Raw genomic sequence first — 15922 nt, forward strand, 5'->3', positions numbered from 1 at the left:
AGACTTGCTCCCATGCCCACTGAGCCTGAGTTTGCCTGGTCTGTCCCAATTCCCCTTTGCATGTTGATGGTGTGAGGTCACATGGGTTTAGAAAGACACACATTGTTTATTCTCTCTCACATGTAGACGCTTCTAATTGAGATGAGAGTAATCATGGGTAAAGGTGAAAAAAGTAGAAAGAAGCCGATGAGACGGGTAAAAAGAGTGTAGGGAGGAGGGTGAGATATGAAAACTGAAGGGGGAATCCACTGGGCGAGAGGAGAAATGGGTCAGAATCCACCCAAAGCAAGTGTCGTAAAAGTGCAGCAAAGTAACACAGAGATGTGTAGGTTCATTTTAAAAAGAGAATATATTAAAAATTCCAATTTAAAAACAAAACAAACAAAAACATAGACCATGTCTCTTTGCTTGGCACTGAGGGTACTTAAAGTCTAGTTCTTGGTTCCCCTGTCCATCTTAGCCTATAACACCTTCCCTACAAATTGCATACCCTGAGTTCCAGCTATGCTGAACTTGCCACATCCCCACTGAGTGGATGAGTGGCTACTGGGTATGTATCCCATAGAGAGTCAATTTCATCAAACAACAACAACAAAACCAAGTATTTACTCGAATCTGCTAATCTACTGCAGCCAAAGGGGGGGCATTGAAAATAAGTACGTCTTTTCAACGTTGTTTGAAGCCTAAAGCAGTGTACTTATAACACCGCGGAAGGCTCAGAAGAGGTGACCTCAGACAAAGTTCATTGGCAGCTCTGACTCCATTTCCTGTGTGTTCTCTCATTCACGTTAGGAATCACAGCGGCTGGGTGCCCATAAGATTTAAAAGCTGCATTTGGGTGGCCCCTCCCGACGGCCCGTGAGTCAGGGGATGAGCCACTCGTCAGTCATAGGAAACACGCAGCAGTGAAAACTGCATACAACCCCCCAAGCCCCACAAAAACTCGCCACAGTTTCCTATCACAGGGGATGTGAGTCACCGCTCAGCAGGAGTACACATACCTTATTAGAGTCGCAAAAGAAGAAAATGTGTCTCACACAAAAGTCTCCCCCAACATCATCTGTACAGAGCAACTCTTTGGTGAAAATCTTTTGAAACTTACAAAGTAATTTCTGTCTTTGTGGTTGGTCCGTATTGCTGTGGTTTGTTCTCACCACAGTGACTCTTGATTTAAGGAACGAAATGATGGCAATGATTCCTTTAACTGTATTCAGCTGAATTCAGAGTCAAATTGGGGATGAATGGGAAGAGAAGGCCCTTGGCTGACCTGGCCTCTGGACCTCCCAGAAACTGCTCCCACACTCCAGGGGCTGCCCCAGAAGCCCCACAGAGAAAAGATCCTAAGCTGACATTTTTGTTCTAGTGGATTCCTTTTACCTATAAATGGACATTCTTTTTCTTTCCTGTAGGTTGGGAGGGGGTTGTTAGGAATGAGGAAGTTAGAATCACAAGATCAATTTAGTATTGATCTGAATCTATAGCAAGAAAATTTGAATTAAATCCACCCACAGAGTTGCAAAGCATATTTGACGATTTTGTTCCTAAGCAAAGCGTGAGATAAATGAGTAGGAGGCCTGGAGACCTCATTTATGAATTCACTTGATTATTCAGTAAGAATAGTTATGGAGGGAAGATGGAGATACAATACAGAAGAAGGAGAGAGGAGGGCAAAATAGCAGCAGGGATGTCTGGAAAAGTCACAGGGAATCATACTATTAACTACCTGCCTAAAAAGTAAATCTATAATATATGTAGGTTTACATGTATTATACATGTATAGAATACATGTACAGTTTGAATAAAATTTTCTCATCTGGGCTGATTATGCTACCTCCAAGAGCCGAAGACCATCAAACAAAAAACACTAATCCCAGGCATGAGAAGGCCTCTTTTGAGTTGTTGATCAGGGTTGTCCAAGAGACTTCCAGAACATTGTAGACTATCGCTACCCTCCAGAGGTAGGAGGTAAGCCTCTATTGCTGAAGACACCATGCACTTTAGACAAAGGGCCTAGAATTCCCTTAGCAGGAACTGGTCTGAATGCCTCTTTCCTAAGGACTAGCTGTCATGGTACCAGAAGGACCAGGCGAGCTTCCAAAGGAGAAAAACAACCATCAATTGTATCAGCTTTAGCACCTATGGACAAGCAATGGCCAGCGTGGCCCAATGACTCTACTTTCGTGGAAACCAACAGCTCTCTGATTTGACTTAAGACCTCTTTCAACAAGAGGGAAATCATGTCTGATAATGGAAACCTAGCCAGTTCTCCAGGGCTAGTGAAGTCATGGATCTTGAAGGAAAAATCCCAAACACCACTTTACTAAATTAGATTAACCCTCAACTAGAGTCTCAAATTTGCTCTTACACCTGGAGAAGAGTGTAGCCCTCCCCTTCATCAAGGATTCTTCTCTTTACAGCTGATGGAGATGCAACACCACAATCAATCAAAATACAGAGTTGTGGAAACCTGTCCCAGTGGATACATCCACAAAACCTCCTTCATAGAAGGCTCAGGGGACATTGTAGAAGAGGGGGGGAAAGGATTGTAAGAACCAGAGGATCAGGGAGTTTGCTATTAGATTATGTCTTCTAATAAAGTCAGAAGCTACTTGTATAAACTTTCACCAACATGATGGTCTAGGTGAGAGCTGGACAAAGACAACAATAGATACGCTAAAGTGGTGGTGGGCAAGGGTGTCCTGGGGAGCCTACCTGTAATTAATAGAAAAGGTTTTGTCATTGCTGTTTTAGTTTTGGCTTTTGGACTCTTCGGATTGCTGTTACTTATCTTGTGGTCTTCAGCAAATGTACCCAGGGGGACATGAAGCTGACAGGCCGGGAATAGCAAATTGGAAATAGGAAAAAAACTAGGTTTTGCTGTGGTGGTTTGTGTATTTGTTTACCTGTGGACTGTTTTTGTTTTGAGACAGGGTATCGCTCTGTGACCTAGCCTGGAACTTACTATGTAGCCTAGGCTGGACCCACAGCTCACATGTGATTCTTCTGCCTCAGCCTCCTAAGTGTTAGGATTCCAGTGTGAACCACTAGACCTAGGGAACTGGAGCTCTTCAGCCGGTATTGACCTCTCACCCACAGGAAGCCAAAGCCGCGCTCTGAAGAAGCTCTTGATTAAATATAGATTTTGAGTTATTTGGGGCCTAATCCTAATAAAGGCAGTGGATACAGACAATATCTTAGAGGCACTTTGGGACAGATGAGTGTTGTGGCACTGTGGAAACAGTCTTGGGATGGGGACAGCTGAGTAGTCGTGAGCCAGCACAGCCAAAGAATTCAGACCCTGACCAAAACCAGCTTCCTTCTGCTGTTTGTGTCTCTTTTCTGCAACCAAGATTTGAATAAACTGATCTCTGAAGCTTCTACTAATTCTAGCATACTCATTTCTTAAATAAGCCAGTCTTGTCCATGACATTTAAATAAGAGAAGCTCAGCATACTAACAATTTGCTTAAGGTTAGTTCAGCAGATGGCATCCAAATCTTGTTTCTGCTTTCTGCGCTACCGGTCCAGCAATGGGCTTTTTCTGTCTTCTCAGACGGCGTTTATTAGACCATCTGGGACCCACACAAAGGTGTAAACTATCTAGAGACAGAATTACTCAAGGTCTTTTGGTCTTAAGAGAAAGAAATCCAAGCTAACTCGAGCCGAAAGGTAATTACTCGCTTACATAACTAGAAAGCGCTGAGATTAATTTGGCTCCACACAGAGATGGGGTTCAAAGGGTGCCTCCAGCTCTCTTCGGTGCTTGCCACCCTTAGTTCTCATGGAGAAGTCATCTTCCTTGTAGAGGATGTGCGTGTTTGCCCAACAACCTCTTGAAAGGAGAGTCCCATCTTTTCAGATGTGACAAGAGAGGGAAGGGCAATTCTATCTTTCCCCCATAGGGAGGGTCTCCTCAAATTCAAAATAATTCAAACCCCTTAAGCTATTCCATCCCCCTGGACATTGCCATTAGGAGAAAGGCCATTCTAGGTGCCTTTCACACAGAAGATGGTGACTCAAACTTAACCAGACTGTCAATTATTTTAGACAGGTGCCAGAAGCTATAAGATACCAATTTATCTCCTTCATGATAAACATGTAAGTCCATTCATTACAGAGCGCGCCTGCAATGGGCTTTGACAGTTCTGTTTCCTGACAATTGTTCTGGAAAGTTATCAAGCGTATCTTCTATTTGATTGAGTTGTGTGCGCCCACTGCCCCCCCCCCCACACACACATTAGTGCTGGTCACAGCTCATGACCCCAATGACTCTGAGCAATTCCTAGGCAGCGTTAGCTCCATCAAAATGAGATTATTAAGCACCAGTAGAGGAGCGGCACCCCACCCCCACCCCCACCCCTACCCCATGAAGGCTCCTGATGCAGAAAGACCTGGAGTATGAGACTATTTTACCAGGTTCCAGGTTCACTGCCCTGAAGTGTGCAGGGGGCTCTTTGGTCACATGATTAAAATTACTGCAAAAGAGGAATCTTCTAAATACAAAGTCTTTTATTCATGATTACAAAAATATACTTGTGCCATTCATTCTAAACAAAAGACAATTAAAAGTGTTATTCTAGCATTGGAATTTTGACAGAGGTTTTCAAATTGAGCCTATCAATAATACACTTTTCAGATCCTTGAGTATGTGCATATGTGTGTGCCTGTGCTTGTGCGTGTGTGAAAGATGGAGCGAGGGTGGGGGTGGGGAGAGCATGCTTCAAACGTACACTTTGTACACTTTTATTGGCGACAAAGGCTCTCATTGGTCCGGAACTCTCTGATTAAAGCAAGCCACAGAGCTACAGTAACCACCTCCCCACCATAAGCATGCTCTGTCACTCCCCAAATTCTAGTGTAGGTGAACTCCAATCTTATTATTGGTGCATTAATAATTCAGGTTCAAATCTCAGTCTTCCACACACTGTTTATGACCCCGATGACTAATTAAAAAACTGACTGATTGAAAAATCGTAAGTGTGGTAGATTAGTGAATTCCTGTTCTCGGGTGTTGCTTCCTCCTTATGGTTGTTCTCCTGGCTTAGTTTCTGACGGGCTTGGTTCAGGGTGTATGTTCTGCTTTCTTATCTTCAGGGGCCAGGCCCCATGCAACTCTGGTAGCTATTTCTCTCTCCCCCATGCCACCCTGTACCTAGAATTTTAGTTATATCTCAAGAACCATGTCTTTGGCTACAGTTTTCAAAGGCTAACGTAGCTGTGCTTCTCTAGGTGGTGGTGTTTGTACGATTTAGGAGCGCTCTTGAATTTGCAATAGAAACCCTGCCTTCTCTGGAATACCCAGTGGTTCCTAGTGCTGCCCACATCAATTCTATGTTTCTTCAACTAATCTCAAAAGCATTGGTTTCTGGTGGTCTGATATCTAGTACATACCACAGAATTTAAAGGTTTAAAACCGTGTCTCCCCATGTAGCCGAGGTTGGCCTTACATTGGGAACACTCCTGGCTCTCCCTCCCAAGTGCTGTGATTACAGGTCTGTGCCACCATTCCTGGCACGGTATGGATCTTTCTAAACTACTTTACATAGACAAACCAGGACCTACATTTCCAAATAGCTTGTTGACTAACCTCGCTCCATGTTCCCTTTTTTGCTAAAATTGCACTAATGTCCTGGCAGCATAGCTCACGGTGGTGGACTATGAGCATAGTATGATTCAAACCCTGGGTTTAATCCCAGCGTTGTGAAGCCAACTATCAAAGAAGGACATTCAGCTACTTTTCTCACTGCTATGACTAAGTACCTGCTGAGTGTAACTTAAGGTCTTATTGTGACTCGTGCTTCAGAGGGAACCGTCCATGGTGGCAGGGATGCCTGCAGCTGGGGAGCTCTATCTGTAGCAGCAGAACATGAGGCTGCAGCTGGGGAGCTCTACATGAGGCAAGAACATGAGGCAAGAGATCCTCACATCTTGAGGATCAGGAAGCAGAGAGTTTAGGCAAGAACCAGGATGCTACCAATAAGGTATCAACAGCTTACTTCTGATGGCTTAGCTTATAACCCAAAGGTCCCTTAAGACACCACTAGCTGAGCACCTAATATTCAGATACATGTGCTCCTGGGAGACACTTTATATCCGATCCACAGCACTTGTCATTTAAGAGAAAAGATCCATAGAGGATCTCTATCAAAACTGCAGCCAGCTATTCCAACGGGCTTGGCTGTTTGTTTGCTATCCACTAGAGACAGGCCAGCGTCAGTCCTCTGCTTCTGGGAGTGACTGTGTTTCACTTAAACCTACCAAGGAGGAACCTTGGAGCTTACAATGTGTGGGCATTGCAGGGGGGCAAGGGTACTGGAGTACATCCGATCTGCGATCACATGAACAGCCAGGTCATCGCTGTACTCGGTTCGAAGCTGAGTCACTTCAGGAAATCCAGAGGGTTCCCATTACACACGGTGAGTGTGCTTCCTGCAGGAGGGACCGCACTTGGCATCTGCTGGGTGGGTGTGAATCACCACTCCATCTGGCTGCTATACAAGGACGTATTGTTTTATTGAAGAAGAGGGTAGAAAGTCACAGAAAACATCACATACTACAGATCACCACGGAGTCATTTGACTTGCTGTTGTGCAATTTAATTTACACATCAGTCTCCTAGAAAAAAAATCTGTTCCATAGTCTGGCTCCATGGACCATGAATGACCTTGATTATTCTTTGTTTTAGTTGAATTCTCCGAGCTTTATTTTTGAATTGCAATATTTAAAAAACAGAATAAAGTGCTATCAGGCAATAAGAAAATGTTAATAGTGTGAAAATAGGGCAAGAGGAGCTTGTATTAGGCAAAATAGATGAAAAAAAAACCCAAAGATTTCCTTCCAAAAATTTAAAATATTGTCATTTACTCCCAACCTTACTAAATACAATCCTCTTCATTACAGGGCAGATTTTTCTTTCAAACATCTGATTTATAGCCAATTTAAGTCTTGGCATATTGTCTTAAAAAAGAAAATACAATGAATTGTAGTGATGTAAGTTTTCCAAGCTTAGATCACACCAGGGTGGGGGATATTATTTAAATAAAAGAATCAAGCTGGTTTTGCCAATTCTTCATGTTCTACACACTGTCAACAGCCCTGAAATTCTACAGACATGAGGATTTTGCGTGAGCATTGTAAGATGGAGATTAGAACATTTCTATCAGAATGGAAAAACCTTGAATAGTACCTAGGTGTACCAAGAATAATACACATTTGCCTTGAAACTACAGCTAAAGGATGCTGAGTGTCCTCTGAGGTGGCCTGGACCACTTGCAACCTTCACACGAATAATGAATATGGCTATCCGTAAGTCTGAACTCACCACACAGTCTACATTTGTTTCTGTGTGGAATCAGAATCCAGGAAGGAGAATGGGTAGCACCAAGAGCATGCTCTGGGCAGTCTCTGGCTTCCCCACACCTAAGACGCTAGAAACCCCCCTCATCATCCAACAAGTTTCCCCTCTGGGTTGGGTAGTAAGTATGGACTTTTAGCTTTTCTTTATTTCTCATAGGCATTAAACTTTATTTTCAGTATTATAGTAGGCTGTTTAATTTATATATTTCGAATATTTGCAACATCTTGCCACCTTCTAAAAGGCAGGTGACTGGCTGATTTGGCCAAGCTGTAGTCTCGGGATCTTGATAATGCTGAGATTATCAAGTGTTCTGCCTTCCCTCATCAGTTCAGTCTTCCTGTGCTATGCCCCACTCCTCGAACTCAGCACCCAGCACCCCAAACTGGTCCCTTCTTCTCCTACAGTCTGTAATGGTAAAAATAAAATGCTGCAGGTCCCCAAGTGGCTGCAACGGACAACGAGGGGCAGCAGGTCCTAGGCAGGGAGCCGCATGGTGGGTGCAGTTTCCGGAGTGGTGGCAGTGGGCAGCCAGGAGGAGCAGCAAGTCCAAGGCAGGGAGCCGCATGGCAGGTGAGAGACTGAGACAAGACAGAGCAGCCAGTCCCATGAGGAGCCACAGCCACTAGGCACGCCATGCAGAGTGAGGTTGGATATTTATTTAGTGGCTTATGGAACGGTAGAAGGGGAAAGAACAGAGAAAGGCAGAGAGAAAGAGAAACAGGGTGGGGGGAGGGGAGAAGAGGGCAAGACAGAAGCTCCTCTTTGGGAGAGAGAAAGAAAGGAGCTCAGACTGGAAGCCTGGAAGCAGAAGGAAGATCTGCCTGCCTCGGTGGTGGTGGTGGTGGGAGTGGGCGGGGCTTGTCTCTTAAAGGGACAGGACAGACATTACACAATCCTCTTGGTGGCCAGAAGAAAATGTCTCCATAAGGTGGAAAAAACTTTCTCTTCCTTCAAGCTTTTATCCTTTTGTCTGTGCTGCAGATTTCAGTAGTCAAGCCCAATCCCAGAGCTCCCACGAGGCAAAGGGCCCCAAGATATTTGCCTGCTTGAGTATAGAAAGAAAAATGAATCAACACCTCGAGTTGTTACCCCATCCCACAGGTGTTTTCTTGCTCTTGGGCTTCACAGTTTGGGATCCAAATGTGATGATCTAGACTCATGGTAGAAGATGTTTGTCACAGACGCAAGAGCCTCCTGGTCCTTGTGGCAGAAAACCGGGGAGGGATGGGCTCTGCAAATAGTATTCCAGCACTAGGGAGGCAGAGGCAGGAGGATCTCTGTGTTTGGAGCCAGCCTGTTCTACAGAGCGAGTTCCAGGATAGCAAGGGCTACACAGAGAAACCCTATCTTAGAAAGAAAGAAAGAAAGAAAGAAAGAAAGAAAGAAAGAAAGAAAGAAAGAAAGAGAAGAAAGGAAAAGAATGTGGACATTCCTCTGAAAACCGAGAACAGATTCACCATACGTTCCAGTGTTCCGAGTCCTGGGTATATAGCCAAAGAAGCTGGAATCAGCATCTGCAGAGATGCGGCACTCCTGCTCACTCTGTTGCTATTCATAATAAGTGAGAATCCTGGAAATGTGTCCACAAATCGACAGATGGACAAAGGAACTCCTTATGTGTACACGAACACTATTCTGCTTCAAAAAGCAAAGGAAATCCCATCATTTGTGAAGCTAGGGATGAACGTAGAGAACGGTGTGCTGTGAGAAACAGGCCTGACGAAGAAAGACAAAGAGCACCCCAAGTATCTTACGTGTGCTATGACAGAAAGTCTATCTCATAGACATAGGGACAGAAATGGTGCTGACCGGGGCCTCAGCCTGCGCAGCCTGGATAGCCAAGACTGGCGGGGGGTGCCGGGATTGAGACACGGAGGCTTCTTTTCAGGTGGAAGAACAGCAACCTTTATTTTGCCCAGCAACCTTTTATACCTCTACTCCTTCTGTGGAGACCCACTGGCCAGAAAGAACACAAAGATCCTTGTCAATTACAGACCACAAGGAAGTTCCCCTGCCGGTCAGGGGGAATGAGGGCAGCTGGATGACAACAGCTCCCCCTCTTTTATTTTATAATACCTTGCCTGTCATGGGGAATAGGCCTCTAATAATCCCTGTCTTAGGTGCCCCAAAGTATTGCCAGTCAGTCGCCACACAGACACATAGCCCTAGACCAAGTATCCCCAGGACTGACAGTGCCAAGGAGCCAGACCAGTGCTGCAACCATCTAGCATGCACTAACTGGGTGGTAAAATTAACAAAAGCAGTATTCCAAACCCCTCTCATATGACAGTTGAGTTCCATAACAGTAACAGAAGCATACAATACAGTGCCATGAGTAACACATATAAACATGATAAAGTCCAAAGATAGTCCACTTGCTCACTTGTTCACAGAGCCACTTGTTGGTTTAAGGACTATATGTCCAAATGAATATGTCCATTAAGATCATTTTGAATGACCAAAGCATTGCTGACTCTTTCAGCCTGCTGGTTGACAGTATCAGCCGTCTGTACAGTCTGTGAGAGAGCAAGTCCGGCAGCAGTAGCCTGTGGTGGCAAAGCTCCAGCTGCCTTCTGGCCCTAGCCGCACTCACTCTGGATCCAAACTGCTGCATGAAGTGGAGCAAAACTCAGGGAAGCAGGCTCGCTGTTCCTGCTCCAGAACCATTGAAGGGGCTCCATTTTAACAATCTTTTAAGGAGTTTGGGCGTCGTCACCTGTCTGGCTACTTCCTGCTGAGCAGGGGCGCTGCATTCTTGGGGGATATTTTAAATCAACATTTCAGGGAGTCTCAGTAATTCAAACCGCATAAATTTGCAACGAATCCACGGGTTCTCATCCTCTATGGAGACAAAAATAGAACTTTTCCAAAGCATCAAATCCTTAGGCCTGTACTTTAAAGCCAAAATACCTTTCTTAGCAGTTTCCAGAATCAAATGTCTTTCTCCAGTCCAGAACACAAAAGACAACACAACACAATAACATATATCTCTACACATTCTATCTTTTGAGGCCCTCAATTCACCCTCCTGCCTCCTCTTTATTTCTTCCCTACTGGCCAGTTTGCCAGAGGGTGCCCCTCACAGTGTCTCTGGGGATGAAAAAACACATACTTCTTTTAATCTGACTTGGCTTGTTTTCACTCTGGAACATTTAAACCTCCTCCTGTACAAAATCTTTGGCTGTCTTCCTTGTTACTTCCGTACTTTATTGTTCTAAGAGTTTTAGTTACTTTTTGAGGCTTTTCAATTCACCCTCCTGCCTCTTTATACTTGCTTATCTTTTGGAGGATGTCCCTCAGAGTTATCTCTGGGGATGAAAAATTAGAACACTTTACCTTCCCCAATACGCTCCTCGATTTAGCCAGCAGCTGGAGCGACCCCGTTCACGTATTCCCACTTTCCAGATCTTGGTGGGCCCTCCACTTGCTGTGGCCTGCGCAGCCTGGATAGCCAAGACTGGCACCCCAAACCTGGATAGCCAAGACTGGCAGGGGGGTGCCGGGATTGAGACATGGAAGCTTATTTTCAGGTGGAAGAACAGCAACCTTTGTTTTGCCCAGCAACCTTTTATACCTCTACTCCTTCTGTGGAGACCCACTGGCCAGAAAGAACACAAACATCCTTGTCAATTACAGACCACAAGGAAGTTCCCCTGCCGGAAGTTCCCCTGCCGGTCAGGGGGAGTGAGGGCAGCTGGATCACAACAGATACGAGGCCTCTGGCAAGGAGAAATCTGACCGATAACATCGTGACTACGTTCAGTGTATAGTTAACCGCTTTTAAAAAAAGGTTTTAACTATTCTCACCATAGAAATAAAGTGTGTCAGGTAATACATATGCTAATTTGATCAACTTAGGTATACCATAATGTTACATTATTTGGCATCTCTCCCCTAAGAAGATTAAGAATCGGGCAATAGTCTCCTTTTTTACCATGGGTGTATCTATGTGTTACCTGTGCCCAGCAATTCATTCATGGTGTGTTACTGCCTGTGCTTTTTTTTTTTAAAGTCATTTTTTAAGGTAGTAGACAATAAACTGCAACAGATCATGACTTTGCATTTCCAGAGCCTACTAAAAAACTGGGGCCTAAATAACAGCAGCTATGTGAATGAATAGTCAGATAAGAAGCTTGGAGTTCTCATTTATTCCAGCAAAACATCAATAACAATCCCTATACTCTAGATGTTCTCTAAAACCTTGTGAAAACAAAAACCACAAGTCCTTGTGCTTATGTAAACTTTGATTTTCTTATCAGTTACCTTAGGTTGACTTACCTTAGGTTTTGGTAGAATTTATACTTGGTAGAAGTATAAATTCTACCAAAGTCAGAGTTACTCATCTACTCTGTATTTACAGAAAATACAAAGAGTGAAGACTAAATAGAAAAGGGGCATGCTTCTGATTTCCAACATGCAGATGCTAACAATATACTCAGGGCTCCTTGGGTCAATTTCATTTGTGTTGTGAGATAGTTCAGTATAACTGAACCTAGATCTCTTATAAATTCTCTGCTTCAGGAAACCTCTTCATCCACTGACTGGGCCAACTCCACACAAAAGAGTGCTACTTAAGGGAGAAGACAAACAGCAAGCAGCAGAGCAAGCTCCTCTGTGGAAACCCACATGAGGAACCAAAGACACAGGGCAGGCCCCTTCTCTTGCTTGCTGCTCAAGAACATGAGGTGACCTAAACTGGAGTTTGCTAGAAGCAAGATGGTCAGGGGAAAACAGACTCCAGAGATGAAAGACATGCTCAGAGAATCTCTTGGGACCCTTCCCTCCCAGGAATTCCTCTTGGGACTGCTCTAAGCCCTTCTGCATCACCAAGTCACCCATCAGGACCATGTGTAATTCCTCTTCTGCTGGGTTCCTCCATCTTTCTGATATCCGAGGCTTCCCAGCACCTGGGTCTCATGTCCTAGAGTCTACAAGAAGTCTTGTATAGTCTTCAATTTGTTCTTACCATGCCCATGAAATCCAGTGTTGGTTTTGCCTGCATTTTCTAGTCTGAATGGTAGTAATAAGGAGTGGGGTAGGTTTAAAGTCACCACTTATATTAGTAATCGGTGACATCAGCTTTTAAAGCCGAAAGTATTTGTAAGATCCCCCTTTAAATCTATAGTAGATTGAACCACCGCCATGCTTGCACACAAACTGATTTCAGGAGGAAACATAGGGTTCAAAGCAAAGTTCTGTCTCCTCTCTGTTTGCAAAGGAACAGAATGGGATCTGTTGTGTCCTGTCGGAAAGGCTATCTGTTTGTACAGCTTTATGCATCTCTTCACAGAACACCCATGAAGTCACAGCTCATATTTCTGCCCGAAATATTCGATCTTTTGGCTTTAAACACCCATAAGGGTTATTTGTCAAAATGGATCTTAAACTTGGGCCCGCAGTTCTGCAGCAGATCTTTAAAGTAATGCTGTAGTGTGGGGAGGCAAGTGTTGGGGGATGGGGAGGAGTCCGCCATTTGGCAAGCATTTATGGAGTGCCAAAAACGTGCCGAGCATATGGTATCTAGTGATAGGTGCTGTGACGGGGATAAAAAAGAAATGGAATATGTGTTCTCGCTCTCAAGATGAAGGAGACAGAAATATAAACACTGTCAGCTCAGGGCTACATCCAGACATTTCAACCTTGTTTTCTGAAGATGTTTGTACTAAAATCAGGAGCCAATGACATGGGGCATATAAGAAGATTTGAGCAGACATGTGTGTGTGTGCCTATGTATATGTGTGAGTGTGTATATGTGTACACATGTGTGTTTATTTGTGTCTGTGTGTACATTATGTGTGTGTAGGTGAGTATGTGTATTTGTGTATATATGTGTCTGTGTAACAATAACTCTATGTATGTTTTTGTATGTGTATGTCAAGAGGTGTATTGTGTGCGTGTGTGTATGTGTCCTTGAGCAAGTACATTTGGCTGTGGGGGACAGACAGAGTAGGACAGCTGTGATTATAGAAATAAGCTTGATGGTGTAAAACGGTTCTTATGTGCTTGTGGGTTCTTTTTCTGACCCAAGATGCCTTTGCCTCACTTCCTGAGACTCCCATGTCTCCCTTCATTGCATCAGCCCTTTTATGACCCTTGGATTAAGTTTAATTTGCTTTGTGAAATTTGCATTTTTTTCCCTCTTGGGTGAGAACAAACTTCCCTCTATGCTGATGGCTGTTCAGGTTTACCACCGACTGCTTTGTTCTGAACTGCACTGTAATCAACACTTGCTATGTGTGGGCCTAGAGGACTGCCCAGATGCCGGGCTCTGGCTCAAACAGATGTGGCTATCCTGAGCTTGCCCACAAGAGTTTCCCCCACCCTGATCACTGCTGGAGTTGCAGAAAGAGCCCTGGAAAGTTCTCGTTTCACAGCTTATATGTATATAGTAATATATAATAATAATAATAAATATTATATATGCCATAATATATAATATGTTTTATATAATATATAATAAATGCTTATAGTATTTGCTTAACTCTGACTTTCAGTATCCACGAGCTGTTTCATAAAACTTCACAAGAGTAATTGATCCTCATGTTTTTCATCTGCTAAACAAAATCTCCCTTACAACATTGTTATGAGAGCCGAATGAATTAACGCATAGAAATCAATGAACACAGTACTTGACACCTAGGGTCTTGGTTAGGGTTTCTATTGCTGTGAAGCGAGACCATGACCATGGCAACTCTTAAAAAGGAAAAACTTGTAATTCGGGGTAGGAGGTGCTTACAATCCAGAGGTTTGGTCCATGGTGTGACGTGGTGACACACAGGCAGACGTGGTGCTAGAGAAGTAGCAGAGAGTCCTTTAGTCGAAGGCAAGAGGAACTCAAGCAGGGCAGGAACCTGGAGGCAGGAGCTGATGCAGAGGCCATGGAAGGGAGCTGCTTACTGGTTTGCTTCCCCTACTTGCTCAGCCTGATTTTTTTATAGAACCCAGGACCACCAGCCCAAGGATGATACCACCCACCATGGGCTGGGCCCTCTCCATCAATCACCGATTTAGAAAATCCCTTACAGTTGGATCTCATGGAAGCATTTCCTCAACTGAGGCTCCTTCCTCTCTGACGTCTCTACCTCTTGTCAAGCCGACACAAAACCAGTCAGTACACCTAGACAGCACTTGATAAAATCTTCACTAATAAGTGAGTTGAGAGCACGTGGACCCAAGTTTGATCCCCCACAGAAAAAGCCAGGCTGAGCCTGGGCAAATGACTGCATGCATAAACTGTCTCCACACAGGCATAAGGCCTGGAGTTCTGATCTCTGGGATTCATATCCAAACCAGGCAGATGTATAGGGAGCCAGAGGGTCCCTGGTATAAGCCGGCTAGCAAAACTATCCAGGATTGGCGAGATCAGGGTTCATATGGAGAACCTGCCTCAACAAAATAAAGGGAGAGCCATTGAAGAAGACATCCAGTGTTACTTTGATCATTTACACCCTCCCACACACTACACACATATCACACACACACCTACCACACACACGCATACCACACACACATATCACATATACACATCACATATACACACATACACACATACACACACATACTACGCACACACATACCACACACACACTACACAATATCACACACCACACACACATACCACACACACACACCACACACACATACCACACGCACACACCACATACACACATACCACACGCACACACCACACACACATACCACACGCACACACCACATACACACATACCACACGCACACACCACATACACACATACCACACAACACACCTCCCACACACATACCACACACCACACACACACCACATACACATACCACACACACACACCACACCACACACACATACCACACGCACATACCACACACACACATAACACAACACAACACACACACACCATACACACATACCACACACATATACACACCACACACACACACACACACATAAATAAAAACGATTTTTAAAAGCTAGATACTAGAGTCTGGCAGTGGTGGTATACGCCTTTAATCCCAGCACTCAGGAGGCAGAGGCAGGTGGATCTCTATGAGTTTGAGACCAGCCTGGTCTATAGAGTGAGTTCCAGGATGGCCAGGGCTACACAGAGAAACCCTGACTTGAAAAACAAAAACAACCAACAAACAAAAAAGCCCAATACTATGGTATGTGCTTGTAATCTCAGTTAACCTCAGAGCGGGAGATGCAGAGACAGAAAGATTCCCTGGCTCGCGGTCAGTCAGTCCAGTCTGATTGCTGAGCTCAAGGCCCAGCCAAAGACCTTGTTTTATACACACAGATGGGAACATGATTGAGGAGACACCAGACATTGACCTCTGACCTCTACAGATGCCCACCCACGCACATACAACAAACTTAAAATTTATATTAGTATTGTTTTTACTAATATTCATCCACTCTCTGGACACTTGCTTGTGACAAGATATTTTCATTCTGGCCTGAGAAGTGTGTGACTAAGAGGAAGATAGGAGCTGGGATTCACCACATCCTTTAAGACTTTCTGAAACATGCTGGCCTCATAGCCAAGCGTTGCATCAGGTCCTTTCCTCCCCC

The sequence above is a fragment of the Microtus ochrogaster genome, chromosome 24 (genome assembly GCF_000317375.1).
Source record: "Microtus ochrogaster isolate Prairie Vole_2 chromosome 24, MicOch1.0, whole genome shotgun sequence".
Lineage (NCBI taxonomy): Eukaryota > Metazoa > Chordata > Mammalia > Rodentia > Cricetidae > Microtus > Microtus ochrogaster.